Source organism: Cyanistes caeruleus, chromosome 1 (assembly GCF_971803275.1).
Source record: "Cyanistes caeruleus chromosome 1, bCyaCae1.hap1.1, whole genome shotgun sequence".
NCBI lineage: Eukaryota > Metazoa > Chordata > Aves > Passeriformes > Paridae > Cyanistes > Cyanistes caeruleus.
This window is the reverse complement of record NC_141701.1, coordinates 92,081,011-92,108,666: the sequence shown is the minus strand read 5'-3', so window position 1 is coordinate 92,108,666 and position 27,656 is coordinate 92,081,011. Positions and strand designations below refer to the sequence as shown.

The window sequence follows — 27,656 nt, the reverse complement described above, 5'->3', positions numbered from 1 at the left end:
GCAGTGCTGTTCAGGTGCTATTGAGCTATGTCAATTTTGAACAGTGACCTGTTTTCCTTCTGAGAGGCCAGGTTTATCCAATGATCATGGTTTCATTTAAATGTCCTTTAGAGCACTCCTTCTGTTTGCTGTCTGTGTTTGGGGTAGTTTGTGTAAGAAATTCCTCATCAGATACAGACATTTGCTAATTGCAGATCATAGCAGCAGTTTCAGAAATAAGTCTTCAGGATGAGAAGGTGAAATTTGGGGATAATGAATCTTTTGCTAAATGGATCAGAATGTCAGATTCTGGTCTGTACATGGAATGAGCTCACTGGGGGAAAAACTATATGTTCAGGCCACAGGGTACTGAATGTGGTGTGGAAAAGGAACCTGCCAGAAGAGAGCACCTTAAACAGGAGTTCTCATTGCAGCTGGATGTCTGGAGAGAGCTGTGCTGGCAGCTGCAGGTTCTTAATTGCTCTAAAGACTGGTGAGAGGTTTGTTTATTGGCCAACAGCAATCCATGGTGTTCATGCCCTTCTGCAACTGGAAAGCCAAATAACTGAGCAACCAGAGAACTCTGCTGCTTGCCTGTGTGTGGTGTTCTGTTGTGATGGGGGTGATGTCAGCCCCTCAGCTACCTAATTTTAATCCTCCTCAGGTGTGAACACCTTGTGTTGTGACATAGAGCCACGTGGACATGTGGTGATTCCGTGATGCTCTTTAGGTGTTTGGGAATGCTCATAGGATGGTCCCTTTCTGGTGGGGGAAGAGTGATCATGCTCTCCAGGTACCTCTGCAAGTTGTTCCCCCCACCCCAGCTGAAGTAGTTTTATGGTGAGATGAATCACCGTCTGGAGATGCTGCTCTCTCTGTTGAGGCAGCCTAGATGTCTAGTTTAGATTAAATGCTGACTTTTGGACAGCTAAAGATACTGAGATGAATTAAATTCTCCGGACTATTTCCTCTTTGTGCTTGGAGAATATACCCACATGCCACAGGGGATAGTGCTCCTGCAGGATTGTGATAAATAAGAAATAAGGGACTGATCTTTCTCTTTTGGATAAAACTCAGAATCAAGATGGAAAAAAAATCCTGTATATATAACCCTTTATTTCAGAGCAGACTTCCATTTTTAGTTTCCCAATCTTTGCCTTTGTGTTGGTAAGGGCTCATATGCTTGCAGCTGCATAGTTACAGAGATACTGCAAATAGATTGCATAGTAGCAAGCCTGATTGAATTATCTTTTGAGGTGAAGTTTCTGCCTTTTGCCTAATACTTAAAGATTTTTTTTTCTTCCTAAATGCTTAAGATCAAGTAAGGTATTAATATTTAGAAGAAGCCCCTGTACACTTATAACTAGCAGGTATGTACCTCATAAGCCCTGTTGGCTGGGATGCTCTTGGAAAGAGCAAGCACTTGCTATAGGCTCATACATAACTTTGAGTTCTGCTTGCTCTTCTGTAAATAGTAACATTTAGCTTATGATTAATCAGAAGTGATAAAAAAATTGAAGGACTGAATTGATTTTTCTCAGGTGTAGGGAGGATGGAGAGCACATAAGTAGAGCAGAATTTAACTCGGTGGTTTGAAAACAAATAATTTGTTTAGGATATTGGAGCTTAGAAATAAAATGCACACTAACAAAACATGAAATGAGAAGCCCTATGAATGCAGACAACAGTTGTTTTGGCCAAGAGCAGCTTTTGAAGCTCTTTTTTCTGTGTATATGATGTGTGTGAGCACTGCAGAACTTATGTTTTGGTGTGTTTGTTTTGTGTATCTTCAGTCTACTGTTCTGGTGCAAATCAATGTGTTGTATTCAATATTTTGGAGTAGTTCATGACTGTGGTGTCAGGGAGGTGTGTTAAATGATGTCTTATGCTTTCCTAACTGCAGAGTACTTAGACTCCTAGACCAGATTGTGTAACACACAGACTTACATATTAAATCAGGCATATATATCTTTATATATAAAATATTTACATCCCACCAGCCTGAGGTGAGAATGTAACGTTTTGTTTCATATTTCACTCTAATTGAGTGGTCATAGAATGAAGTTGACATGCTGGAAATTGTACTTACAGCAACAACTGCTTTAGCAAAACTCTTGGCATTCCTCTAGGCCTTGATCCTTCATTTTAAAAAACCTCAGAAACAAAACCCAAAATGCCCAAACCAGAAATAGGGTGGTACTTGGTGGCATCACAGCTTGAGAAAACAGGATCTGGAAAAGAAAATAAAAGAAACAATCCAATGATCTTCTGGCTGTGATACTGTTCACAAAAGTCCTGATTGTCCATCATGGGAAGAGGGGTGGTAGAATTCTGTGGCTGTGGAAGGCAGGAGTTTCACTTTTTGCTAGAAATATCATGGTTCTGCATTTTACTTCACAGAATCAATAAAGGAAATACCATGTCTGCCCTGATATTAATGACTTTTCAGAAATTCAAAGATCAAACTTGGCATATCTTAGAGAACCTGGAAGGCATTTGGAAGTGTGAAAGGGAAAACTGTTGTCTGAAGGGCTGAGTTCAAGTGGGAAGCTGCATAGTGAGGAAGAAACTCTGTTTTTTCAGATTTCCTCATGAGGCACCCCACATGTTTCTTAGGATTTGTAATAGACCAGGAGATATCTTCTTGCAGTCAGGTTCTTTAAGAGTTTTTAGGGGTATCTTGAGCATCAAACTAATTGTATGGTTTAAAAATAAATGGGCTGAATAACTCAAGCACAGCTTTCAAATGGCCTTGGCATCATGAACTTTCAAATTGGAATTGCAATCCTGAATATGCTTTGTGAAGAAGTACTGGGTATTCCTGCTGAACTCCTTAGGATTTATGTGCAGGTGGCAAAGCCAATTATTTTAGGGGTTTGGTTAGTTGGGTTTTATTTATTTATTTTCAATTCTCCTTTTCCTATAGGCCTTTGTGGTTTGAATAAAACTTTATGCTCAACCCACAACTTAACCAGATGCTTTTGAGGAGTCTATTGATGTCTGAAGTTTGCCAGAGGGGATGATTTATAGCAGAATTTAACATTTAAGACCTTTGAAATGAAGCATTAAGAGCTAGCACTTGTGATGATGTGTGCTAAGTACTGGCTGTGAATTCTTTGGAATTTAGGAACCTGAATCTTCTTGTACAGCAGCAGTGCCTGTGGGATACCTGTTAAAGGGTGTCTGTGTGTAAGGGAGAGTGATAAAAACTCATTCCCTGACAGTGCACAGAGCTGAGTGAATTTCTGAGCTAACTTCAGCATAGAGGGTTTGTGCTGTGCAAGCATCAATACCATGCTGTACTTGGGCTAGCTGGAGCAGCCCAGGACAGGCTGCTTGTTATGTCACCATTGTGCCAGTGCCTCGATGGCATTTCGAGCCCTGCATTGAGAGAGGAACCGTGGCTGCCAAGGCATGTCAGACTGTGAGGCTGCATCAGAGCAAAGCAGGAGTTCTGAAACCCCACTAGATAATGGGTCTTGAGCCGTGGGAGTAGCTCTTCAGCCTTTATCCTGCTTTCAAACTCGATGTGCCAAAAGCAGCTGGATCAAAGGCCTGTTTGATCACCCAGCCATGTGCTTGGGAGGTGAGATCAAGAGCACTGCACCTTGGTGCTTATTGCTCAGTGCTCAGCCTGGGAGCTGGAAGCCCACTGTGTGATCCTTTCTCTCTGGGCTTGATTGTGAGAATCTCTCTTGGTGGCAACCTGAGCAAAATAATGGCAAGCACCCTGGCACCATATGCCTGCAAAAACACTGACCTTGAGGCCAGCAGGAGGCAGTGAAAACCTGTAAAACATTTTTATTTAGTCTTGATCTTTTTTTTCTTAATTCCCTTTTTTTCCCCTCCCTAGTGACAAAATGTCAGTAAATTCTGTCATTTTAATCAGCTTTTCATTATAATATATTTAAGCATCTTAGTAAAACTCAATACAGAAGGAAGTGTGCAGTTCCATATAAAACCGATTGGATTCTCAAGACATTTAAGTACCATTTTTGACTGAAGATCTATGTTTTCTAAATAAATCAGCCCTCACACATACTTTTACCATCAAACTGGATGCATAAATGTGAAAGCCTTGTCTATATTTATCTAGACCCCATGTGTCATGAATTGAGAGTCTTTTGGCTAAATGGAAAGTTCATCCTATGCTAAAGTTGGGATAAGACGGAGTTGTGGCTGCAGTTAAGATTTTGTATGCATTGGGAAATGAAAGAGCTGTGCTGTAATTGTAGATACTCTCTTTTTTCCTTCCCCCTGCCCCCACTTACTGAGGAAGGAAGACGATTTTCTGTGAATTAATGCAGAAGCTACTAACTGCTCTTAAGGTATTCATAGCACGGATTAAACTAATGCATAAGAGGTGCAAATTCTTTCTTAAGAAATGTAAATAATTTGTTAGGGGGTTGATAAATTTCTGATATATCAGTGTGTTTGGAAAAGGGTAATACTCTTCTCACATAAGTTGCATGGGTTTAAAAGCCAGAAGAGATCATTAGAATGCTATCACTGCATTGTAACAAACTGGAGTATTTTACCCAGGTGTTTTCTCCGCATCTTTTGAAGAAGCTAAGCAGATGGTTTAGGACACCTAGTCCTGATTTAGTGTTCTATTAACAGAGAATTCTCTATCCTTCCCAAACTGAGGTGTTACACTGATTAATTTCACAGATTAGTACTGTAGTTCCTTGATCTGTTTTATCTGGCATAATTCAATGTGTCTGCTGAAAAGGGCATTCCCACTGTCGTCTATTTGCTTATTTCTGCCTCTCCCTTGTGCCAGCTCTGGTTTTTGTGCTTCCTGGGTGAAACTGAGGTAGTTTGTTGCCAGATGAGTTTCCTAACCTGCATAAACCAAACAATTATTTAGCTTTCAGCTTACTCAGTTATTTGGGTAATACTGATGCAATGGAGATAGTGGGAATGAATGGCCAAAATATGGAGGAGAAATATGGGATTGGCCTCTTTAATCAGCAACACTGAGCAATGACAGATTAAATGGATTATGGAATAATGGAGTGAAACATAACAAGCAAGTAGCTTACAGCTGACACTAGACAAATTCAGATGTGCAGAAGTACTTGTGTGGCCAATGAAGATAAAGAATCCTTTGCTATCTGACACTTACAGTTGGAAAATTTTATTTCAGAGGTAAGGAATTTTTTGACCCTTACAGACTATATGACATGTCTTTCTTTTGACTGTCTGCACTGAATTTAGATGTTGGAAGGACAACCAATATTCCTACAGGGCAGGGTGAGTGTTTGGATACTATAGGTGGGGGTGGGAAGAAAATAAAGACAACAGTCTTGAATCCTCACCCACAAGGTGAAATTCTTCTCTGCTGCCTGTTGTGTCAGCAGCTCACATTCACGTGCCTCCCAACTCAGTCAGGAGCGAACTCTCTTGCTTCCTGACTTTGAACCTTATCCATCTGACAAAGAAAGTGTCTTGTGGGGTTCTTGGCAGGCTGGTTCAGGCTGGGCTGAAACTATTGTGATTTGCAATATGCTTCAGCAGAGAGATGTTCCTCTGCAATGTTTTCTTTTGCTTTAATTTGAAAAAATGTTGCGTGAGTGTTGACAATCTGAAGAGGGCAGACAATTTTTTAAAATCTTTTTTAATATTTAAATTTTTATTTCAACCATCCATATTTTTGCTGAAGTAGAATCAGATGAAACTGACTGTTCTGAAGAATGGTTTTTGGATGACCGGCATGTTACTGAAGAGCTCTGATGAAGGCTGCTTTCATCAAACCCATTGTTTATCCAGGAGGGTAAACTCCTATTAATATCAAAGCTTTGGGGTTAATCCTCACACAATAACATGGTTTGTACCTTTTGTACTGCACCTGTATTGGGTTTGAGGCATGAAACTACTGTCCATAAGTGTCTGTTCCAAGAACTTGTATACAATGGTGACTCTAAATGCCCTGCAGTCTTTGGGGAATCATATTCTGTAGCTTTCTTTAAAATTAAACCAGATATATCTTAAGAGAATTTTGAACTCTGAAGTTGCTATTAAAATGTCTAGTGGTTTAACTGATGCTGTGATTTCTCCATAACTTACCAAACAACAGAAGTTTCAATAGGCTTGGGTAATTAGAGCCTTATTTTAAGTTTCTGCTATGATTTAACTTCTGTAAGAGTATACCTTTTATCATCAGTATTTGCTTGGCATCTTTTCATGCAAGTCAGGGAAGATGCTACTAAGCATCTAAACTTTTATTGCCTTTCAGAGGATGGCAGATAATGCTCTGATGAAACCTGGGCTCTGAGCTCACAGGGCACTTTGCCAGCATAGCATAGCTGCTTTTGTACAGTATCAGAATGGCAACTGTAGACTACATAGGCGTGCAGAAACATGCTTTCCATGTAGGGCTTTTTTAGGTCCCTGAAGTCAGCTTAAACTTCAAATGCATTTTCATCACTACTGCTCTCATTGGGTCGAACATTAATGCTCTTAATGGGTCTCTTTGAGAAAAGGGCTTGTATATTTTTGAATTCTAGTCAACAGGGTAGCCTTCCATTAATTTTTTTCAAATAATTGGTGTCTTCAAACACAAATGCACATAGAGGAAGTATCAAAGAGACTGGAGAGTAATAACCCCACAATGTATAAATATATGCACAATACCTCATGATAAGAATGAAATTAACATCTTTAGGTGTTTTGAAAATGAGTAGTGAAGAAAGCATGCTCAGGTGTGCTGCTTGTAGGGTGCTGTTTCTGTGAGAAAGCATGCAAACTTTGTCTTACCTATTTGCCATCTGGGCTTGGGAAGGAAAAAGACTCTGGAATTTTTAATGCTGCTCTCTTTGATGAGACCATGGTGGCAGGTTGCAGCATGGTATGAATTGGCTTTTGGTTTCCTTTTTTTCTTCTCTACCTGGAAGATGTTATTTCTCTATTGAAGGAGCTATTCCAGTGGCATGAGAACTCCAGCTGCCTTGCAGGGACGCTTTCTGGGAAATATTTATTGGAAATAGGCAGTTAAATTACTAGGGTATGGTTAAAAAATGCTGTTATTGAGGATAACTATGAAGACCCCTTGACCTAAAAACATGCTTATGGGTCAAATACATGCACTGAAGGAAGTGACTGAACTGGTTTTATAAAAAGGGTTCCTAACCAGGCTGTAAATCCACCTTACTGATAGAAAGGTTGGAAGTTTACCTCTCAGATAAAACAGGTCAGTGATGAAGTCCTGAAGCCCTGTTACCTTGGGACTTGTCCTATGGGACAAGGAGATTCTGAATCCAGAAACAAAATCTTTCATAGACTTGGAACATAGTGAGACATAGGAAAGCTTCCAAATTACCTGCATTCTTGTGTGGAAGCATTCTGCATTTTTAAGTAGGGAACTCAACCAGGTCTGTGACCATAAATATTAGTGTTGTGACAATAGAAGCTAATTTTAGAGGTCAGGCTTGTCAGTGTCCTGACCAAGAAAACTTTCAGAATTAAAAACAAACAAACAAAAATAAAAGAATTCCCAAGCCTCAAAATCACAAACCAACCCAGCAGCCTTCCTTTCTCCCCAGAAGCCTTACACCTTAATCTCACTTAGACATTTATCATCTGGCTTCTGGTAGTGTTTCATGGAGAACTTAGTCATTTGAAGTTTTTGCTCTTACAGGTATACATGTGAAAATACTCCTGAACACTAGATGTTCCAGATGGGAGTTTCATCATTCATACAGTTTATGATAAGTGTGTTTTAACTGATTCTGGAGAAGAGATTAAGCTGCAAACAGCAGTATGGCAGTCAGAGCTTGAGGGATTTGATTTTTGCCCATACCTACTATTTCTTTGCCTCCTCATCTTCTACAGACTGGTTCCGATCAAGCTGAACTGCTGAGAACTGATGATAGTAGCTATAGACAAGGTTTTTACATGCTGTCAAAAATGCATAAAATCTTAGAGCACTTGCAAGTACTTAATGTGTGTGGTATGCAAGCAACAGATCATTCTGTTGCCAGAGGTTTTGGTGCTGAATGCTGCTATGACTTGATTTATATGTGACTGTTTAAGTTGAAGTAGCTATCAATCTTGCAAGCTTATTTAAAAAAAATAGAAAAAATGCAAGTAATATGAATTCGAAGCATGACTTCACTGTCCTACTTATTTTCCATATTGAAATTATTGGTGAAAGTGGTAATGCAGTGTTCTCCTGGAAGGACCTGTGTGTAATCTGACTGAAGTCAGTTACTCTAATCAAACAGCAGACTGGGACTGCTTGCAACAAAATTTAATTTACATCTTTGTTGTGCCAAAAAGTGTCCAGCACTTCTAAAAGGAATGAAATTGTGAGGAGGCACATTGGTAAGTTGTCCTGTGTCAGCTTTTTGGTTCTGTGGACACCACAATCTGCCTTGACTAGGGTTACCTCTTGGCAATAGAAGTGGTTTGTCTCCAGAATAAAGTGCTCAGACATCCCAGAGCTTGCTGAAGTGCCTCCCCATCTGCACAACTGCCACTGCCAGAATGTTCTCTGCTTTCAGATTTAAACTGATTCACTTTGCTTAATTGAAAGTAATTCATATTTCTAATTTTATGTCATGTCTGTGCCCATGTAATGGAAAAGTGCTGTTACAGACATGATAATTAAAAAGAACCTACATATTAGTAAAGAGATAAGACAAACTGTTCATTAAGGAAGGTAATTAAAACACTTTGGAGAATTTTAATATATATAAAATATATATTTTTTTTGGTGATCCATGATATAATTTTTTGCTTCCATAAAAGTTAATAAAATATTCATAAATTGCTATTTTGAGAAAAGCATGGGCAACAGCCTAAGGAGCTTGAAGTTCAGCAGGTGGTGTTGTGACTTTATGGGGAGCTCCTAGACAATGTGTTGATTTTGGAAAGCTGTCCATAGAGATAGGTACTAAACAGTAGGCCACCAGCATTTGGAAAAAAAAAAAACCCCTCAAACCTGAGAAGTCAGATCCAAATCAGTCTTTGAAGGCCGAGGAATGCAAGTTCTGTGGGCAGACGCCCAGTGGAGCTCTCCTACTCAGCCTCTGCTCAAAGGTTATGAAGTACAGTTCTCCTTGTGCTGGCAAACCAGTCCAGTGAGCGTGTAGAACTGCTAGGAGTATTCTCAAATAGCTGGATTTCATAAGCCTCTAAAGTATGATTTATCTAAACTAAATACATGTGACTGTGCCAAGACAGGCTGAGCCACTTCAGTTCGCTAGTGGAGGACTAATGATTTCAGCTGTCTTGGTTGCAAACTACAATTATAATCTTTGTCAGGAGCAAAATGAACAGATTTTATTACCTGCCTTTTTGGAGAGAAAGGAAATCAGTAGATTCCTGTCCTAGAATGAGTAATTTCTGAGTTGCTGGCTGGGTTTCTTTTTCCTCTTTTAATCCATCAACATATGGAACTATTATAATAGGCTGCATCCCTCTCTAGTCCTTTAAGTATTTACTTTAAGACTTTTGTAACAGAATCCTTTTGTGCATACTAAGTTTTACTTTTCCACTTGAAGGCAAAAGAAAATATAGGGAAATTAAGAATAGCCTTTGAAGGATATTTATCCCGTTGTTTTCCTAATTTCAAGACCAATTTGCAAAAACCTTGTTAAAACACATCAGTTTTGAGTACAGTTGTTCAACTGTGTGGCAAAAATGAAGGATGGTCTTGAATTTTCATGATTCATCATTTGATTATTGTCTTCCTGAACTGATCCCGATGAAAGGATGAGGTTTTCTGATTTGCTTTCATTTTAGATGTGGTGTGTCAAGTCAAGAGATTAAGCACTTGTTATTAATGCGCTCTCTCCTCCTCCAAACCTCAAGCAAAAAACCAAAACCTTTTGGAATTCTTAAGGGCAAACCCAGATGATCCTCCTGGAGTCATTCTAGTACAACTAATGACATTAAAAAGTGCAGCCAGAATTTTATTCCAAACATCAATGTGTCTGCTTACTGAGGAAGAATCTGGCTTGTATAACTATGAAGTGGTCAGCTACTGATACAAATTCCTCCTCTGGGCTCCCAAAGCTACTGTGTGCCACTCTTCCTCTACACAAAGACAATTTACCTTTCATGTAGTGATGAAGAATAATGTTTTAACAGACAAAGGCATTTCTAGTGTATTATTGTGCTGCCTTTTGAGTAGCACTAGATGCTGGGAAAAATGGTAATTCACAGTGTGAATGCTTCTCACCAGCAACGTGGGTAAGAACTGAGCATGTACAGTCAGTGTTGCATAAGATACAATGGTGAACACTGTGGGAGTGAGAAAAGCCCAAAATATAGCTCATGCTGATGGCCAAGATACCAGCCTTTTGTAATTCTTTAAGTCAAAGACAGCCCAAACAAAATCTGAAATGTTGTCCCTCAAAATGTGTATGTCGCTGAATTTAGTAACAATATGTTCATTTTTAGTGTTTGCAAATTCATGTAAAAATGCACAGCAATGTTGGTGAGACACCTGTGTTCCTCTGCTTTTTCTTGTATACTGATACAAGGCACAGGTGGCTTCTCATTAACTTATTTCACACAAATATAAATACAGGGCACATTTTCTCTTGCTGTAACTACATAATCCGGGAAACATGATTGCTACTGATTTAATGTAATCAGTGTTGTGAGGAGATCATTCTGAGCTCTTTGTGAATGGCTCTATTCTGAGGGGATTTACACCCCATGTAAATCTGATTTAAATGGGAGAGTGGTGGAATGTGGCTTTCCTATTTAACCTATGCAAAAATCTATATTCTCCCACCTAGGAGTCTCGCTGTGTGACGGGGTACTCAGCTGGTACGCGGTGGGGGAGGGGAAGAACACAAGTCCAATAGGGACAGGGAAAGTAGGTAAGGGACTATCTCAAACAGGCAAGTTATACATTTTGATTCAATATTCTGATATTCTTATCAAGGCTTTCCAGAATGTGACACTGACTCAAACCGCAAACAATGAGGAGAAAACAGGAAACATGTATCAATGTCTTTGTTGTTCTGCAATGGTTCCTTTTTTTTTTTTTTATAAAAGGACCAATGCTGCAGCAGAAATAACAACCTAGAAGAAAAGCAGCAAGGCATCTTAAGATGTAAAAGCAAATGCAATTTTAAAAATTATTTTAATATTTTAAAGATATATTTCTGTTTAAATTTATTGAACTATAGCCAGATTTATTCAATTAAGATAATACACTTCAAGGTTAACTACCATTTGCTGTTCACTTAGGCAAGCTATTGTACAGTTATGTAAATTTCATGAACAGAGACACGACTTGAGTGTCTTAATTACAAGCAAAAAGTGTCATTTAAATATGAATAAGTGAATAGTTCCCTGTATTTCCTGTTCACATTTTGCTGTCATCTTTAAGACCAAGAGCTAACTAGCCATCTATATTGTGCTTTCAGTTTTTCCTTCTGTCTCTAAAATGAAGGAAAAAAAAAAGGAACTACCACAACAAAGCCTGTCATATAAATGCATGTAAAGCAGATGATGCGGGAATGTCCTACTCTTAGAGTTGTTATTAGCACGCTGAATTTTAATTTACTGAGATCACAATGAATAGCAGTAAATATGCAGTATTTTCTGTGGATTTCTCTGCATTTCAATATGATATCTATATTCAAATTGTACAATCTATAACTTACTTGTAAGCTCCTTTCATAGTTACTTTCTGACAAGCCTGCCGAGGGCTTATTTTGTATGCTTCTATTTTCAGTGCTAAGACCTATTATGAATTCTTCACATTTATTTATATACACATAGTTGTGTTCAAAATAGTCTGTCTCCATTTTAATTTGTAGCCAGTCTAAATCAAATTTTATTTAACAAAAAGTTTGGTAGCGATATTCCCTCCTCATCTTTACGACCAAATTCCCTGTGTTCCTGCCGTGTTGATAGCTCAGGATTTTTTTTCCCCCCATTGTTTTGATTTGTTTCTCTCTCCAAAAATGACCTAGAAAGAAATCTGTTGTTAATCACATATCAACGAGGGAGGGATGATTAGTTAATAAAAACCATGCCTTGTGTCTGTGGACCAAATGGCTAACTCTGGTTCTCAGTATGCACAGGGTCTTGAAAGACTGTTCCCATCCCTCAGTGATGTAGCCGCAGCTCTCCCCGAGGAATGAGAAGTTCACTATTCACTCTGTGCTTGCATCACCCTTTCCAACATGTTCCCACTGATACATTAAAGGAATTAATTGCTCATAATGATCTCACCATCTGTTAACAGAGGTTCATACCTACAGGCTGGTGGCATGTGGTGGTCCTATTCAGAAATCAATAGGCAATGCTGGGGGAACGCTTTCCCACATTGCCTTCCATTGCACTCTGAAAAGGGGAGGAGAGCTCAGTGTTGGCCATCTGCTCCTTGTCTTTCTGTGCGAGAGACCTTGATGCAGTCCAGCCTGGCTCTGATCTGACTCCAGTCTGATTGGAATGTGGCTGATCTGAGAGCCTCTCAAAGCTGTGAAAGTGAGTCAAAAGGAGATCCCCATTGTCCAGCGGGCCTGAAAGAAAATGATCACTTTAAAATTCATAACTCCCAGGTGCCCGCCATCTATTCATGGGAAAAACTCTCTGAACTTCTCTTCATTAAAAAGAGAGGGAGTCCAGCTAAAAAGAGAGAAAAGGAAGTAGTTTGTGGGAAATGTGCAAGGGATTTCAGGCTAAACAAATGAGGAATTTGAAATTTTTACTTGTATTAAAGGAACCGTGTAAGGAAAGGGAAGCATTTGTAAAAGCAGGGCCTCTGCTTCAGGGGCCCTTCCCTGGGGTCCTTTAGCAAAATAAAAAGGCTTTTCCCACCGTCCCCCCCATACCATTCCCCCCCACCACCCCCGGGAGCTTTTCCTCCCTTTTGCTCTTTCTTACCTGTGTAAATGAGGGTAGGAATAGTACATGAATTAGGCTGTCCCTGCTTTATGTGATGAATTAGAATGCATTCAGTTCGCCCACCTCTCCTGCATGTATTTTATTGTTTAAGTTGCATAGAAAGCTGACCTGATAATAAATGTAAACTGAAGCTGAATATCCTCATGGAGAATTAGACTAGTGAGGGGGTGGAAGGGCTGTTCTGTCAGCTTGCTGCCTAAACTCTTCCCTGCCCCCATGTCTTGTAATCTGAGGATTTACCATATCACTTGAGGGATTTTGGCCTTCTTCCCCTCCTCCACTTTCTCCATCTTTTACCTCTTCTGAATGTTGAGATAGTCCTGAATCCTTCCTTGTTCCTCAGGCACATCATATGTGCTTCCCAATTCTGTATTTTTGCACAGGGCCTCACAATATCTGGGGTGGATTTATGCCTATTCCTTCAATGTGAGATGTCTTTTCCCTCTGATACTGTTCATCAGGCCAGAGCTAAAGAGGACTGGGAGGACCTTGCCTTCTTAAAGCAAGAATGGATTATTTTGACAACTCTTCATCCAACTACTCTTTAGCGAAGGATTTTGAATTACTCCGGCAAATTACAGTTCAGAGCCTGTAGTTGTAGACTGAATATCTTTCAGAAATATCCAATTTCAGCTCAGTGATTTCCAGGAGGTTCATCCATTGGGAAACTGCATAGGTATTTACCTTTCCAGTTTAGGGTACCCATTTCAAGTCTTGTCCTGTTGTTTGTCACTACTGGGATTAGGCATATTTGATGCCTGATAGCAAGAAGTAAGCCACACAGTGTGGCTGATGGCAGATGTATTTGCTGTCAGAATATAGTCACTTATCTCCCACCAAAAGTGTTTGTGTAATTTTGGATGCAACACTGATCTGCCCTCCCAGTTCCAGAGGTTTCTTACCTTATGGTTCACTAATCTTCTCCATTTTCCCCTCTTATTATATTGTTTGTTGAAGAGAGTGATGCTGTACATAATTTTTAAAATTTGTTTTATTTCAATTCAAGGTGGTAATAAACTTTCTCACTGGAATGTTGTGTTGTCTGCCCCAATTTCCCTTTTAGATACCTTTGAGGTGGAGCCAGCTGCCTCTGATCACTATTTCTCCTTTGTTTATTCAGCAGTCTGGGAGGACTGGTAAGAAATGTTCTGGTTCTCTTCTTACCCAGAACTGGTAAGCAATGTTCTGGTTTTCTTCTTACCCAGAAATTGATGAAGAAGTAAGCCACCATTACCAAAAAACTGAGAAGCAATGTCCCAGCAGACAAGAATGCTTGTCTTGTAATTTTGTGATAACATGATAGCATCTCTATTATCTTCTTTTAATGTCTGCTCCAGCTCTTCCTTGGTATAGAATGATACAGAGTTTGAAAGATGGTGATGTGTCTTCTGTCTGTATCTTCAGTGTCATTGCATGTATAATCATGCAGTCATTATCAGGTGAAGCATTCTTCTTGCCATAAGCAATCTCTCTTTGCATTGTGATTTCTTCAAACAACTGAGCAGCAGTGACCCTGGCTTACCTCGTGGTGTTGGGAGGTTACATTGCAAGTCACACTTGACAGTCCACTTTAAAACAAACAAACAAAAAACCCCAACCTTCAAGACCAATGAAAAATGAGAGCTTCCCCAATTTACAAAATGTGTGAATGCTGTGTGTAGATAGTGCCTACCCAAGAGACCTTATAGTCAAGAAGGCATTTGGAGGAGGTGTGATCACATTTACTGTTCAAACTGATCTTGGGGAACGTAGAATCATTAAGGCTGGAAAAGACTGCCAAGATCATCAAGTCCAACCTTCAACCAAGTCCCACCATGCCCTCTATACCATATCATGAAATGCCATGTACACTTGCTTCTTGAACATTTCCAGGGATGGTGACTACTCCACCTCTCTCAGCAGCCTGTTACAAGGTTGAACCACTCTTTCAGTGGAGAAATTTTTCCTAATATCCAGCCTGAACCTCCCCAAACATGTCAAATTCACAAAAAAAAAATTAAAAAAATAATTATTTACTACTTCAGTTATTTGATGCTGAGATAGTATAAGACTGCATGAATTAATGTTTGAAAAGAGACCTGTAAGAGCTGACACGTTCAAACAACAGTGCTAAAGCTAGGAGAGGGATCCACAGCTCTTGTAGGGACAAATTTTGCACGAAAGAGTGTGTGGTGGTCACAGCTGGGGGAAGAAAGCAAGGGACTTGTGATTCTGTGATTATGACTTTTGAGGAGCAGATACAATGTAGATACTTCACAACATGGTACTGCTCAGCTTTACTTCCAGAATGTGCTTTCTCTCTGTTGCACAATTCTAATATTGCAAAGAGTGTGATACTTCAAGGAAAAACTGTTAAAATCATCTGTGGGGTCTTGGGGGTTTTTTTTTAATACTTTGCAAATTTGTGTGGTTCTGAAATTATTTCTTTTGGGGTTTTTAAAAATTATTAATAATATTGAGAGAATGCTATCAAGAATATAGCTGGGTAAACACATGAGTCAACACAATTGAAGGATAGCAGCCCACAGAAGGAGTAGGAACCTCAAAAGTAAATGGTGTAAAGACTTGAATCAGATCTGTCACTGGTGTAATAGTAATGTGCAGTCACAGCTAAAGATCATGCATCTGCTACAAAAGGTAAGGGTGTATGCTGTTGGGTCTGGTAACTTAAGTCTTAGCTTATATGTTTGTGGTTTGTTTTGATTTTGTTGTTTTATATATATATTTACTTACTATTTATATTACATCAGTAATAAACTTGAGGAGACTCTTGAATGAGGTAGATTTTCATTAGGGCATAAAAATAACCTCATCCTGTCTTTTAACTATTTTTTCATAGTAAACACTTCACTTAAGAAGCAGAATAATCCTGTGATCATGATATAAAATTTGAGAAGTAAATGAACCATATAATTTCTTTATCATAAAATCTTATGTATGGAGTTTTATTATACTGCTCAAAGGAGCAGACACGGGAAGAATTCCCAGGGATGTCATTCCCAGAATCTGAGACACCTACCACTTGGAGAAAATGCCATGTGGTGATGCTTTACTGTCAGTAAACACTGTACAGGTTGCCTTGGAGAATCTGCTTGCTGTCTTCTCTGCTTTGCCTGTGAGGCGCTTCCCTGTCTCTTGTTTATAGAACCCATACAAGGCACTTGGGCACAGCTCTCAAGTGTAGAAAGACATGTAAGGATCAGCACTTCTGGGGATTTTTCAAGGACACTGAAGTGTGTGAAGTGTTGTTGAATTCCCTTTGACTTTGTACTCTCTCTTGTAAAACCAGCATCTGTGGGGCTCTACCTCTCTGCTCTGAATGTGCTGAACTTTTATATCAAATCCTTTCACCTGGGGTAGGATGGAGGGAGGATGCAGAGGAGTCCCTGGTCAGGATATTGGCTTAGGATACATGACTTGTGTTTATTGCCTTCCAAAACTTCAGAGAAGTGACCAAGATGACCACTTGTTTTGCTTTTTTTACCTCTTTTTGGTGCTATATTTTCTGTTACTAGTACAAGCTATAACAACTCTGACAAGAACACTTGAAAGGGGAGATACTTGGTGGTTAGATGGTCTTGTTGCTGTAAAACAGCCAGCCAGGCTGGGGGCTTGAATCTGGGTATGTACCCTGACTGAATTTGCTAATTGCTAGGCTTTAATAATAAGATTGGGGTGGGCAGAAACATCACCAGTGAGGAGTGGCATCTGGACATGTGATACCTTCTGAGTGACTGTGTTTTGTTGAATGAAAAATGTGAGTTTAGCAAGAAAATTTCACACAAGCTCTGTTCCAAGTCAGTTCACAGTAAAACACTGTGTACATAACATACAACTAGAAGTGTGAACAGCAGTCAGGCTTGAGCTCCTTTCCATTCTTCTCTTCTTCCTTAGCTGTGTACTTTGAATGGCAGAGAGAGGGTGGGGAAATGATGACAATGTGTAGCTCTGTATTTGCTATTTCAAAGGCTGTTAACTTACTCAAAACAAATTTATTTTGGAATGTACAAAGGGTATTTAATTTCAGCTTTAAATCTCTGCCATGTTACGTGGTTCTCCTTTTATTTTGATCTTTGTGATGAATACAGGAACAACTAGTACCTTTCCTCTCTTTCCCTTGCTCCTGAAGTGTCAACACTTGGGTGACAGAGCCCAAGCTTTTTGATTTAAACAAAAAAAGAAAATTTTATGTATTAAAATTAAAGCTTTAAGTGTAGGAAAACTTGTTGTACTTAAAGTGTATTACTAATTAAAAAAAAAACCACTTTAGAGTTATTTACATTAGTTTCCATGGATTTTGATGTCTGAGGGTGTGTTTTGCATGTGTTCTTCGTTCTGGACGTATACAGCAAGTGACCAGTGTTGCCTTAATCTGAAATGCAGCTTTGGATTAGCAGGTGTCAGTAAATTTGTTAAAGCGTTGAGGTTTATGATAACTTGATAATTGTAGCAGTTTTTTAGGTTAGTTCAAAGGCAGAATTATTATTTTGGAGAAGAGAGACTGTAGGCTGAATTGTTCTATAAGAAAACAGAGTAATTAAACAAGATTGTAAAATGTTTGGGATTTTTTTTCTCAAACCCATTTATTTAACTTCCCTTTTATATCCTTGCTTATACACAGTCTTATTGTGGTAGTTCTTGACATATTCAAACATATAGTCAGACGTACAGATTGTTTATGCCACAGGCAGCCTCAGCCCCAATGAATCACGCCTTCCATTTCATGCTCCTGCCTGAGTAGCAGAGGAGGTGGGACAGCAACCTTTGCTGGACTGGTACTGCTCACTCTCTGTAGGCTCTGTATTCTCTCTGTAGGCTCTGTGCTGCTCACTCTCAGGGAAGAGATGCTGAAGGAGATTTTTTTTTTCCAACAGTTCACCCTAATTTAACAGTTTGACACAGTGGAGAAAGGAATTTGTGCCAAGTGTGAAGCTAAAATGAATCAGTTTTCTACTTCTCTTCAAATTCCAGGGTACAGATAAAGTATCTGAATTCCAGGTTTCCAGTCCTGCCCTTTTGGCAGGCCATGGCCAGTTCAGATGTAAGTATGAAGAAAAATGCAACTAGGAGCCCAAGGATTCTGGAGTCTTTAGGGCACAGTCCTTTTCAGACAGGTGTGTACCAGGGTCTGCCTTTGTTCTCCAAAAGGAAAGGTGACAGGAGCTCTGTAAACTTGCCATCAGCAGGTTTTGATTATTGGCGGTTCAGGAATCACCTCATTCTGGAAAGGCTTAGCAGTGGATAGGGAATGTGCTCATCCAGCTGGGATACTTTGCCTTGCATGGAGTACCAGTAGACCCTGTTACTTGTTTTCAAAACGAGGATGTAACCAGCATAAAGCAGAACATATAAAGGCAATTGTGAAGCTTAGAAAGGTCTGGACTGGACTTTATGCAGCTCTCTTGGTTGAATAGGATAAAGAAGAGGAATAGTTCTCTATGGGAAGGACACAACTTGCTGAATAAAGGGGCAATTTGGAAGGAAGTGAAAAAACAATTATGCAAGCAATGGACAAAAGGGATGTAGATGCTGGGAAATGGCTAAAATGGGGGAATAGGTGTGTTTCAGGTGCATCAAACAGCAGACTTTCACACTGTAGGGAAAAACTAAAGCTGAGTTTGCATGGGAAAATTTAAAGCTGCTGTTTTGATGTGCTTAGAATTGGGACTGAGTGTGAGATGCTGTCTCTTGCTTGCCTACAGACCCTTCCTTCAGTGGGGTGATGCTTTTGATTGACTATTAATAAAAAATTGTTCAATGAAAGGGTATTTGGGTATTGAAACCAACTGCCCAGGGAAGTGGTGAAATCACCATCCCTGGAAGAGTTCAAAAGGTCTGTAAATGTGGCACATGAAGCCATGGTTTAGTGGTGAACATGGCAGTGTGAGGTTAAGGTTGGACTTGATCATCTTAGAGCTTTTTCCAGCCTTAAAGATTCTGTGACTCTCTAACATGGCATGATCCACTGCCTGGCTGGGGCTGACCAAAAGCAGAGGCAAAATGAAGTAAAAGTAGGTTATATAATGTCATTATATCCAATGATTTTGGGGATATAAACATTGACAGAAAACAGTTCTACTTTATTTTTCTGGGAAAACATCAGAGCCTTGTGATAAAACCTGGCAGCAAAGTTACTTCTCTCAGATGTGTAGAATAGACTCAGCAAATCAGAAAGGTAAGCATGCTGTTTTCTGCCAGGAAAATGATCATAAGTTAGTCTGTAATAATTCCCTGCTTTCCAGATAGTTCATTAAGATTTAAAATACTAAAAGGAAAACACTAACTTAGCTTGGTGTTTCTGGGGGAAAAGTACAAGAAAATCCCTATTTTAGCTTTTCATAATAAATGCTTTACTTGTTTCTAGTGTGATATTTTAGCATATCAATCATAAAGATGAGAATGAGTAGTATTCTTTCTTGGCCTACACTCTCTGTTTTATTTAAAATCCAAGATTAATTTTATTCTTTAGTGGTATGCCTCTTCTTTCTTGGATATAGACTTCCTAAATTTTGGGAAGATGTTCAAGAATTTCCATTCCATATTCCATTTCTTTATACATTTGTGCAATATGCTGTTGAGTAAAAAAAAAATAATTCAAACAATAGTGACCAAAAAAACCCCAAACAATAAAAAAAAAAACAACTGAAAAATCCCAGTCATTTTTAGAGGCTTTTCAGAATCGCTTTTCAGAGATAAGAGCAAGGAAAAAAGTGCAATGCAACAGAATATTCTGGCTCCAGTAAGAGGTGTACTGAAGCCTCAGTGTTATGTTTAGGATGCTGGGGATACTCTCAGACATTTCTTCAGAATTTCATTCTGTCTCTTGACTATAAAGCCTTGGTGCTCACAGCAACAGCCACACCGTTCTGCTGCAAAAAGAGAAGTGTGTGTGATGTCCCAGCACTTGAAGTGTGTCCTGCTTTCACAGCTGAGAAGAGCTGATTTTTGTGGCATGTTCAGGTGGACAGTAAGGTTGCGTTATTTCAGTCTGGTGGGGGGAACAGATTCCTTAGTCGAAGAATGTCTCTTACTACCTTCTTTTCTAATGCTCTGTTACTCTGTGTGTATGCATGTGTGCTAATTAGCTGGCAAGACCAAAATGCATTGGAACACCTGGGTCTGCTCTATAAAACATCATTTATACATGGGCTTGCTTTTGGAGGGAGGTCTGAGAGGGTACCTGTGGCAAAACAAGATGCATTTGCTGGTTTCTTAGTGCATATCAGTTCTGAGTCTAACATGTGGATGTGTTGTTCTTGTGTGATTTGGAATTTCCTTAAATCAAGCGTATTGCTGCTCCAAGTGAGCAAGCAGTGCACCTCTCCCCACAGATATACCTTGATAAGCCTCAAATATCCATGCTTATTGTTCCCTTTTCTTGAGAAAAAACCCCATATTTTAAAACTGTTTCAACAAGATCAGTTATTTGTAAGAATATATATATATAACTGTTAGTTTTATATTTATTGGCACGTGCTTAGTGCTGTGTTTCTCTGCTGAGCAGTGAGTGTATTTTAGTATCAAAAACTTAGCCTGTTTTCACTAATGGAAGTTTTTTTTGAATAATTCTTCATCCTTTACATTGTACATAAAAGATGAGGAATTATTAAAGAACCTATTTCAGATGTGTATTTTTAATTTAAATGCAGTCTGGAACGGCTTGTGTTTTCAAAGACAAGGAAATAATCATCACTATCTTAGCTAGGATGTGAGTTAACATTTGCACCAGGCATAGATTTTTTTTTTTTTTTTTTCAATTAGCACTCCCTTAGAAAACCCTTTCCCCCAGCTTTTGTCAATGTGCTGTAGGAGAAGAAGAGCAAATAGATTGGAAATGCTCTGCAGTTCAGGCTCCTGGGAAAATGTAACAGGTGTTACAGCTCAGCTGGGTATGAGCTTTATGAAAAAGACCCTCTCAGACTTTACCCATAGAATTCCCTTTCCTAGCCAGAGCTTCAAGTAGGAAGAAACTAATGACTTCATTACCATCTCAATTCTGGGAAATGCTTCGTCCAGACCTGAATCATTAAAGGAAAGGTATAGCACTCTGCATGACCTTACAAGATCAAAATGTTATTTAGAGCAATTCCATTAGTCAAGGCTGTAAACCTGAAAGAACACACCCTTTTTCGCTGGCTCTTAGGCCATAAAATTTGTGTGTATGTCATGAGGAGCAGGGCAGGAGGTGGAGGTTGGGGGGAGAAGAGAAAAAAACATATTCTACACTCATTGTGCAGCACAATTTCCTATGCTTACTTTGAAAAGCCTCCACTTCCAGCACTTCTTCCCTTCACCCCGTGTTGTGACACATTTAATGGCTCTTGTCGTTCTCACTCTTCCAGGGGTTTCTAATTGGGTATGATACTGAAGCCAAAAATGATGTCAAAATTTCAAGCCATACAAAGTGAAATATGTTTCTTTAATACTGCAGTAATTATAAGCAACTCCCTTTTTTTAATTATTGAATTTATTAAATCTTTTACTAGCTTTGGAAAAAAAAAAAAGAGAGAATAGGATGACATACAGAAGACTGACTTTGGGGTTATTTTCATTTTCTCCATTATTGGTTTTGCAGCCATGAGTAAAAGAAACCCTGCTTGGTTAAGCTGTGGTTTTGCTAGCTGTCTGGAATTTCTTTTCATAATGATAACACTGGATTTGAAATCCTGGTACAACAATCTTTCAGCAGTAGCACAGAATGTTCACGTTTGGGATAATTTTAATGGACTTGTTTAATAAGGAAAAGCTATTTTTTTTTCCCATACAAGCTGCCATGAAGTCTTTTCTCTGTACCTTCCACAGGTAAGGGTGGGCACAAGCTAACAGAAAGAAATGTATTATTCCTGCTTTAGGAAAAGAATTGCCAAGAGAAAATAGAGGCATGTTGCAACATTTTGTAGGTTTGAAGTCTCAATGATGCCTACTTGCTTGCAATGCTTGAATCTTGTGCCCAGAAGGAAATTTGGTCTTGTAGACCAATCCAGTGATGCAAGTAATCAATCTGGTACTAATGTGGGTGTGAAGAATGCTGATTTTATTTACCACGTGTCTGTGTTGGTGCTTCTTGAAAGTGAAACCTTTAAAAGGCAAGGCTTGTCCTTGCAGTGCAGGACAGTTTATTGGTGGTCTCACAGCTGGACTTCATCTGGATATGTGTTCTGGTTTAGGGCAAATTTGTAGGAGACTTCCAAAGAGGTCCCTCTAGAAAGCAGGTTCAAGTTGCCCCCTCCCCTGACTGGTTCAGGAAAATATTTCCTTGGAGAGAAGTGGAAAAATCTCTTTATTTAACAAACAAAGTATTCACAAGCATAAGAAATGAATAATATTAAACAATAGAACCTCTCTCTGTTCTGAAGAGATGGCAAATTCAGAAAGTTCTTGTTGTGGGAAGTAGCTCAGCTTGCTCAGTCTCTTATCAGTCCCTCCACTACTGGAAAATGCTGCATCCTGGGCCCTGATGGGCCACAGGTGTGAGCTCCTGGTGTTGTTCTGGGTTTTCAGCCCACAGCAGGCTGATCAGTTCCCAGAAAAAGAAAAGCCACAGTCTGGGGAACTTCTCTGCTTCAGCTAGCTAAAGAAAAACCTAACTAAAAGCAAAGGAGAGCTCTCTCCTGCTGTCCATGCTGCAGACAACACAGTCCAGGAGGAGGAAAATGCAGGGCAGCAGGTGCAGTTTCTGAAAACAAACTGCATACCTCTTCTTTCCTCCCTTTGGTCTCAGAACCAATCTTGAAGGTGAAGAACCTAACAGCCAGCATAAACAGAACAGATAATTTGGGATACAAGCATCATAAAGTCAAAGGACAATGTGTCTCTTCAAGGTTGTTGCAGTGGTTACCAATGCATTCTGGCCTCTTCAAAGTATTCCTACCCTCTAGAAGTCCATTTCTACACTTGAATTTTTGCAACACATTGCCATAGGCGTTTTGATGATTCTTTCTTGAAAAGGTGAAACTGGAGATTGGCATTTGAGTAAGGTCTCACTGAATTTCTTTCATTAAAACCCCATAGGATTTAATTTCCTTCTTGCTGCTCTATGACACTGGTTGCTCATTTTCATCCAGTGATGACCTGGTTTTCCCAGGTTCTCTTCCTTTTCTAATGATAAACTTATAGTCTCAAGTTGTTCCTTGCCCTGAACTGTATGGCCTTGGATTTCACAGTATTGAGGTTCACAGCTATTTGGTCCTTTTAATCCTCAGTGGATCCCAGTTAGTCTACCCAAACGAGCAAATGCAACAGACACCTCTTGCTTTCCATGAGAGTATAGCATGTGGTTTTGTAACCTTATGGTTATGCATTTTTTAGGTTAAAGGTCCTAGGTGATTAAGTTGGAAAATGCTGTATATTTACTACATTACTAATTTACTACATTACTAATGATAGCTTTGATTTAAGGAAGTGAGACTTTTGGCCTGAGCCTCCTCCAGCAAGCCTGAAAAGTACTGTATTACATAGGTTAGGTTAAGCTGGCTGTAGGAGCAGGATAGTTGTGTTAGCAGGATGTTGTTTTCTGCATTATTACCTGCTATGATGTTGCACTTTGATGCTCAGCTATAGTCTTATTGTGTGTGTCTTTTTAATTCAGCTTTGCTTCCAAGGCCCTCTCATTCTGTAAGTGCTGCTCTGTGTTTTATCTCTTAGGTTACTGTGGTGGGTGGCAGGCTGTTGTGTTGAGCTCTCAGAGAAGGATGAGAAGGCGTACGAGCTAACATCTATCGTCTCTCCGAAATATGCTGATGTGACAGCTTCTTGGACTGAAAATGCACGCTTCTGGTAGAATTCTTCTGACAGGAAAAGCAAGCAGTTCTGTCACTTAAAACCAGCACAAAACAAAACCCCCTCTGAATATTGATTTGTGATGTTAATTTGTTTTATGAAGAAAGTAGGTGGGTTATTGTGCAGAAATGCTGAATGGACTGTATGCTGCTGTTTGCAACCAAGAACAAAAAAAAAAAAAACTGGCTTAGTTTAGCCTCTGAAAGCCAGAACAACCCTTAGAAAATCCACATTGCAAATATTTGCTGTTTGGAGGACTGCTGAAACAAAATATTCAAGAGAACTAGGAAATTGCTAAGTACCCACTAAGAAAAAATACTGGTGGAGCCTTAATAATGGAACAGCACTGTCCTAATTTGTACCTCACAGTGGCCTTTATCCAGGCAGTCAGGACTGTTCTAACAGGAATTACTTAATCCTTTTTGGTGCCTCTCTTGGCAGAACACTTCTTCAGGTAGTTCAAGCCCAGATGCTCTCATTCAGGCATTGTCCAGTGAATTGGTTTTGTGCACCCAAATGAAAGTAACTTGCTCTTCTGGAGCTTCAGTGTGGTTCTATGTTTTAAGTGTATCTATTCATGCAGTCTTGTTGTGATGAGTCTGTTTTCAGGATGATGTGCCTTACAGGGGGAGATTAAATTGTAGGTTTCTGAGGCTGTATCCCTATCTGTCCTTGCAAGGCATGGTGAACTGGAACTACTCAGTAACTGCTCAGTGACCAGTTTGCACAGAGTAATCAATAAGATAGGCTGTTCTTTAATTGCCGTCCTGGATTTGATTATTCCTATTGAAAGAACTTTTGATAGCGGTAAATGCATTGCTAATTGTCTTGCTCTGCTTGTTTGCAGCCTGCACATTCTTGATGCTGTTTCTCTTGAATTATGTAAAAGCACTGTTTGTTGTTTTGTATTGTTAAAAATATTGGTACAGCCTGTCTTTGATGATATCACTGCTTGAAAGGTCTAGAACATCTGCACAGAATGCTAATGTCAGAGTGCCTTAAAGGATTTTTTCTTCATTCCAATATTGGTCTAAAGTCAGGGCTTACGTAATAGCTTCTTTTTCCACTTGTGAATAGGTGACAACAGTCTTTTCTTTAGCAGTTTATTGTGATGTGTATTTAAAAAAAAAAAAAATACAAAATTACAAACTAGCAACCCCATTTAGGAGAGTCTAAGTATCGACTGGGTTTTTTTCTAATCAGGATAAATTTATGTATCTGTGTATAGGATCGTTAAAGTAGCCATTTTCCTTTCACCTGATGATGCTTGCAGTTTGTATTTCCTGACACCAGAAGTTCATTGTATTTAATAAGCAACTTCCTATTGCATTAGCAAATTTCCATCTGGTTGGAAAGGTACCTGATTCTATTACTATATTTGTCTTCACGGCTATGATGCAAAACATAATTTGCTTATAGCTTAGTAAATATGGCTAATGCAATGATATGTACATCACATTACCCACAAAAAGATTTTGTGTTGTGCAGGGTACTTCTGAATTTATGAATGAGCAGAGAACAGGAGCAGAGAGGGGAGAAAGCGGCTGCTTCTCTAAGCCTGGTGATGTCCCAGAATTTTACTGAGGCTACAGCAGGAAAATGAAATAGCAAAGAGAGGAAATAATATAACTGTCTGAAAATGTCAGTGCTCTGTGTGTTAGAGGGAGAAGGGTAATACCTACATTTTATGTGTGACCAGGATTTTTGAGAGGTATCTGCCCTTTGTTAAAATCAGAGAATGCATGGGATGGTAAGACATCTCCCTGAAATCTTACTCTGTTACAGCTTGGCAAAACAGTCTATAAAATAAAAATCTATAAGTTAGTAGCATCATAAAAATCTTTAAAACTGTAGAAAGGGCCAGTGAAGATTGTCTGAGCAGAGTGTTAATAAGAATGGGATTTTAGCCCCTGAGTTTTATCAGTCTTCAAGAAACCTCAGCAAGCAAGTTACCTTTGTGAATTGTACACCTGATGGGACAGTATACATCGTGTTTCTCTCTGTCCCTTTTAGGCTAGAGTCTAAATGAAGTGTGGATGGCTCTACTGACCTCCATGTTGTCACATACAAAGTCTGCAGCAGACAGGAAAGGAAACTCTGTCAGAAGTTCAGAGCTGAGACATTTACAGCAAAATCCCTTTTGGGAAGTTCCATAGAGAAACATTCCCACTCCAAAGAACATGCAAACCAAATGTGAGGAGAAGGGGATGAAAAATGTTGCCCTAGGAAAAAGGAAAATGAGTAGCAGGGTTTAGGTCTTTGTTTAACAAAAAAACCCAGGCTATATGGAATAGTATCGGCCCTTGCTATCAACACATAATGTGGTAATAGCTGGCTCGTGGCTTCCCCAGTGCATGGAAAAACCACAGAAAAGCTGATAAATTATTTGCTGTGTTTTGCCACCACAAATTAGTGCATTGATGAGGCATCCTGAAAAAAGCAGTGTTTGTCTTCCTGAAGATGTGCAAGTATATTTACCAGAGTACTAATGAAGGGTGCTTGTGAAGGAAATGAAGCCTCAAGTGTGTATAATTATGTCCCTTTCCTTCTATGATAGCTGCCAAGTGCTAGACAACAAGAGTCCGTCACCTATAATAGCAACAGGGATTTTGATTGTTTTCTGCCATTTGCTCTCTATATTAAACACCCTGTAGGAACCTCTTCTGTAAAAGATGATGGGTGTCAGGCTTAAATTAAAAAATATACCCATGTTGTTTTCAAAAATGCATGAGTTTAAAAGTATAAGTCCTACTGGGTGTGTTATGCCACGCTGAGCATTTGGCATCAAGCATGTCTAAAAAATTCATGTGAGAACTCTAAATACATTCCAAAGTCTGTTGTTAAATTCATTCTTAATTAGGATCTATGCAAAACTAGCGTACTCTGGTTGCTTGAAGCTGGGACTGCAAAAGAAGTGTATGGTAGGGTCACTCTCTAGGGAAGGGAATGCCTGCATAGTTGTCAAGATAAAGAGCTCGGAGCCTATCTTGGAACAGCAATGTTTGACAGTTTTGACTGGAGTTTCCTCCTTTCATCATATGTTTCATAGAGCAACCTAACTCTATATAAACTCTATGCACTAATGAAATCCTGTAGGATGTCAGGTTGCAACTGTACACCATACTGAGAAAAGAAATAGCTTCATGGGAAAGCACGTGATGGTAGAGTTCAGAATCTGTCCAAACAGATGCATGTGTTGGCTGCATCACTGAAGTTTTGAAAATAAATCGGTCCCAGAAAGGGAGTACTGTTCTTTCACTCTTTGTTAGCAACTAGGTACTGTATGAAGGGTATAGTAATGAAGTGAAAATCAACTATCTCTGTCAAAGAGCTATACTGAGAATCTTTCTTTCCTGATGAAGATGGTATTTTTTTATCTTTGAGGGGGCAATGGCCCTTCTCTAGCTGGTAGGAGAAAGAAGGTGGAACAGTTTGGGGAAAAACGACAACTTTAAGCCTGTTGCAAATTCTGGTTTCAACCATACATAGCCCTGTGTGTTCAGCATCAGTGTTTATCTAAGTGTAATTATGTTCAACTATCTTGTTAAAATTTTTATTCTTTGGTCTTTATGTTAAACTGCCACTAATTATATCTTTTGGGTTAAAACCAGTCAAACTGAGCATCTGTTATGTTTGTGAGCAGCTGGCTAATGCATCTGGGAAAAACTATCCCTGGATGGGAAGAGAGGTGGAGGATGGAATAGTTAATTGCCTGAGGATCAGCTTGCTGCCACGGGGGAGGCTGGTCTGTGCCTAAAGCTGTTCCATGGTGGGTCTGGTAAGAAACCTGCTGGGCTAAAGAGGACAGTGTGAAGTGTGACTGTGATGCTGACCACCAAAGTTATTGCAAAAACATGTTTTAGGAGCCAATGGTCTGTCTTTGGGCCAGTGACCATGGTTTCTGTATATATGTAGCCATGGGTTCATAACAGCTCATCTAGTGGAAGAGTACTGCTGTGTTGGTGCAAGAAATAAAGAATTTCCATTTTGTCTGGAGCATTAACAAATACAGCAAAGGCTTT

At 39.4% G+C, this 27,656-nt stretch overlaps 2 long non-coding RNA genes across 3 annotated transcripts in view; both read left to right on the top strand.

Annotated features, from left to right (window-relative positions):
• The window catches only part of LOC111923740 (uncharacterized), a 135,932-nt gene that overhangs the window by 16,061 nt on the left and 92,215 nt on the right, over positions 1 to 27,656 (top strand). The window lies entirely within an intron of this gene.
• LOC147655739 (uncharacterized) lies at positions 656 to 27,250 on the top strand. Its single transcript, XR_015273909.1, has 2 exons — positions 656 to 772; positions 23,500 to 27,250. It is a non-coding gene; the product is annotated as an uncharacterized LOC147655739 (long non-coding RNA).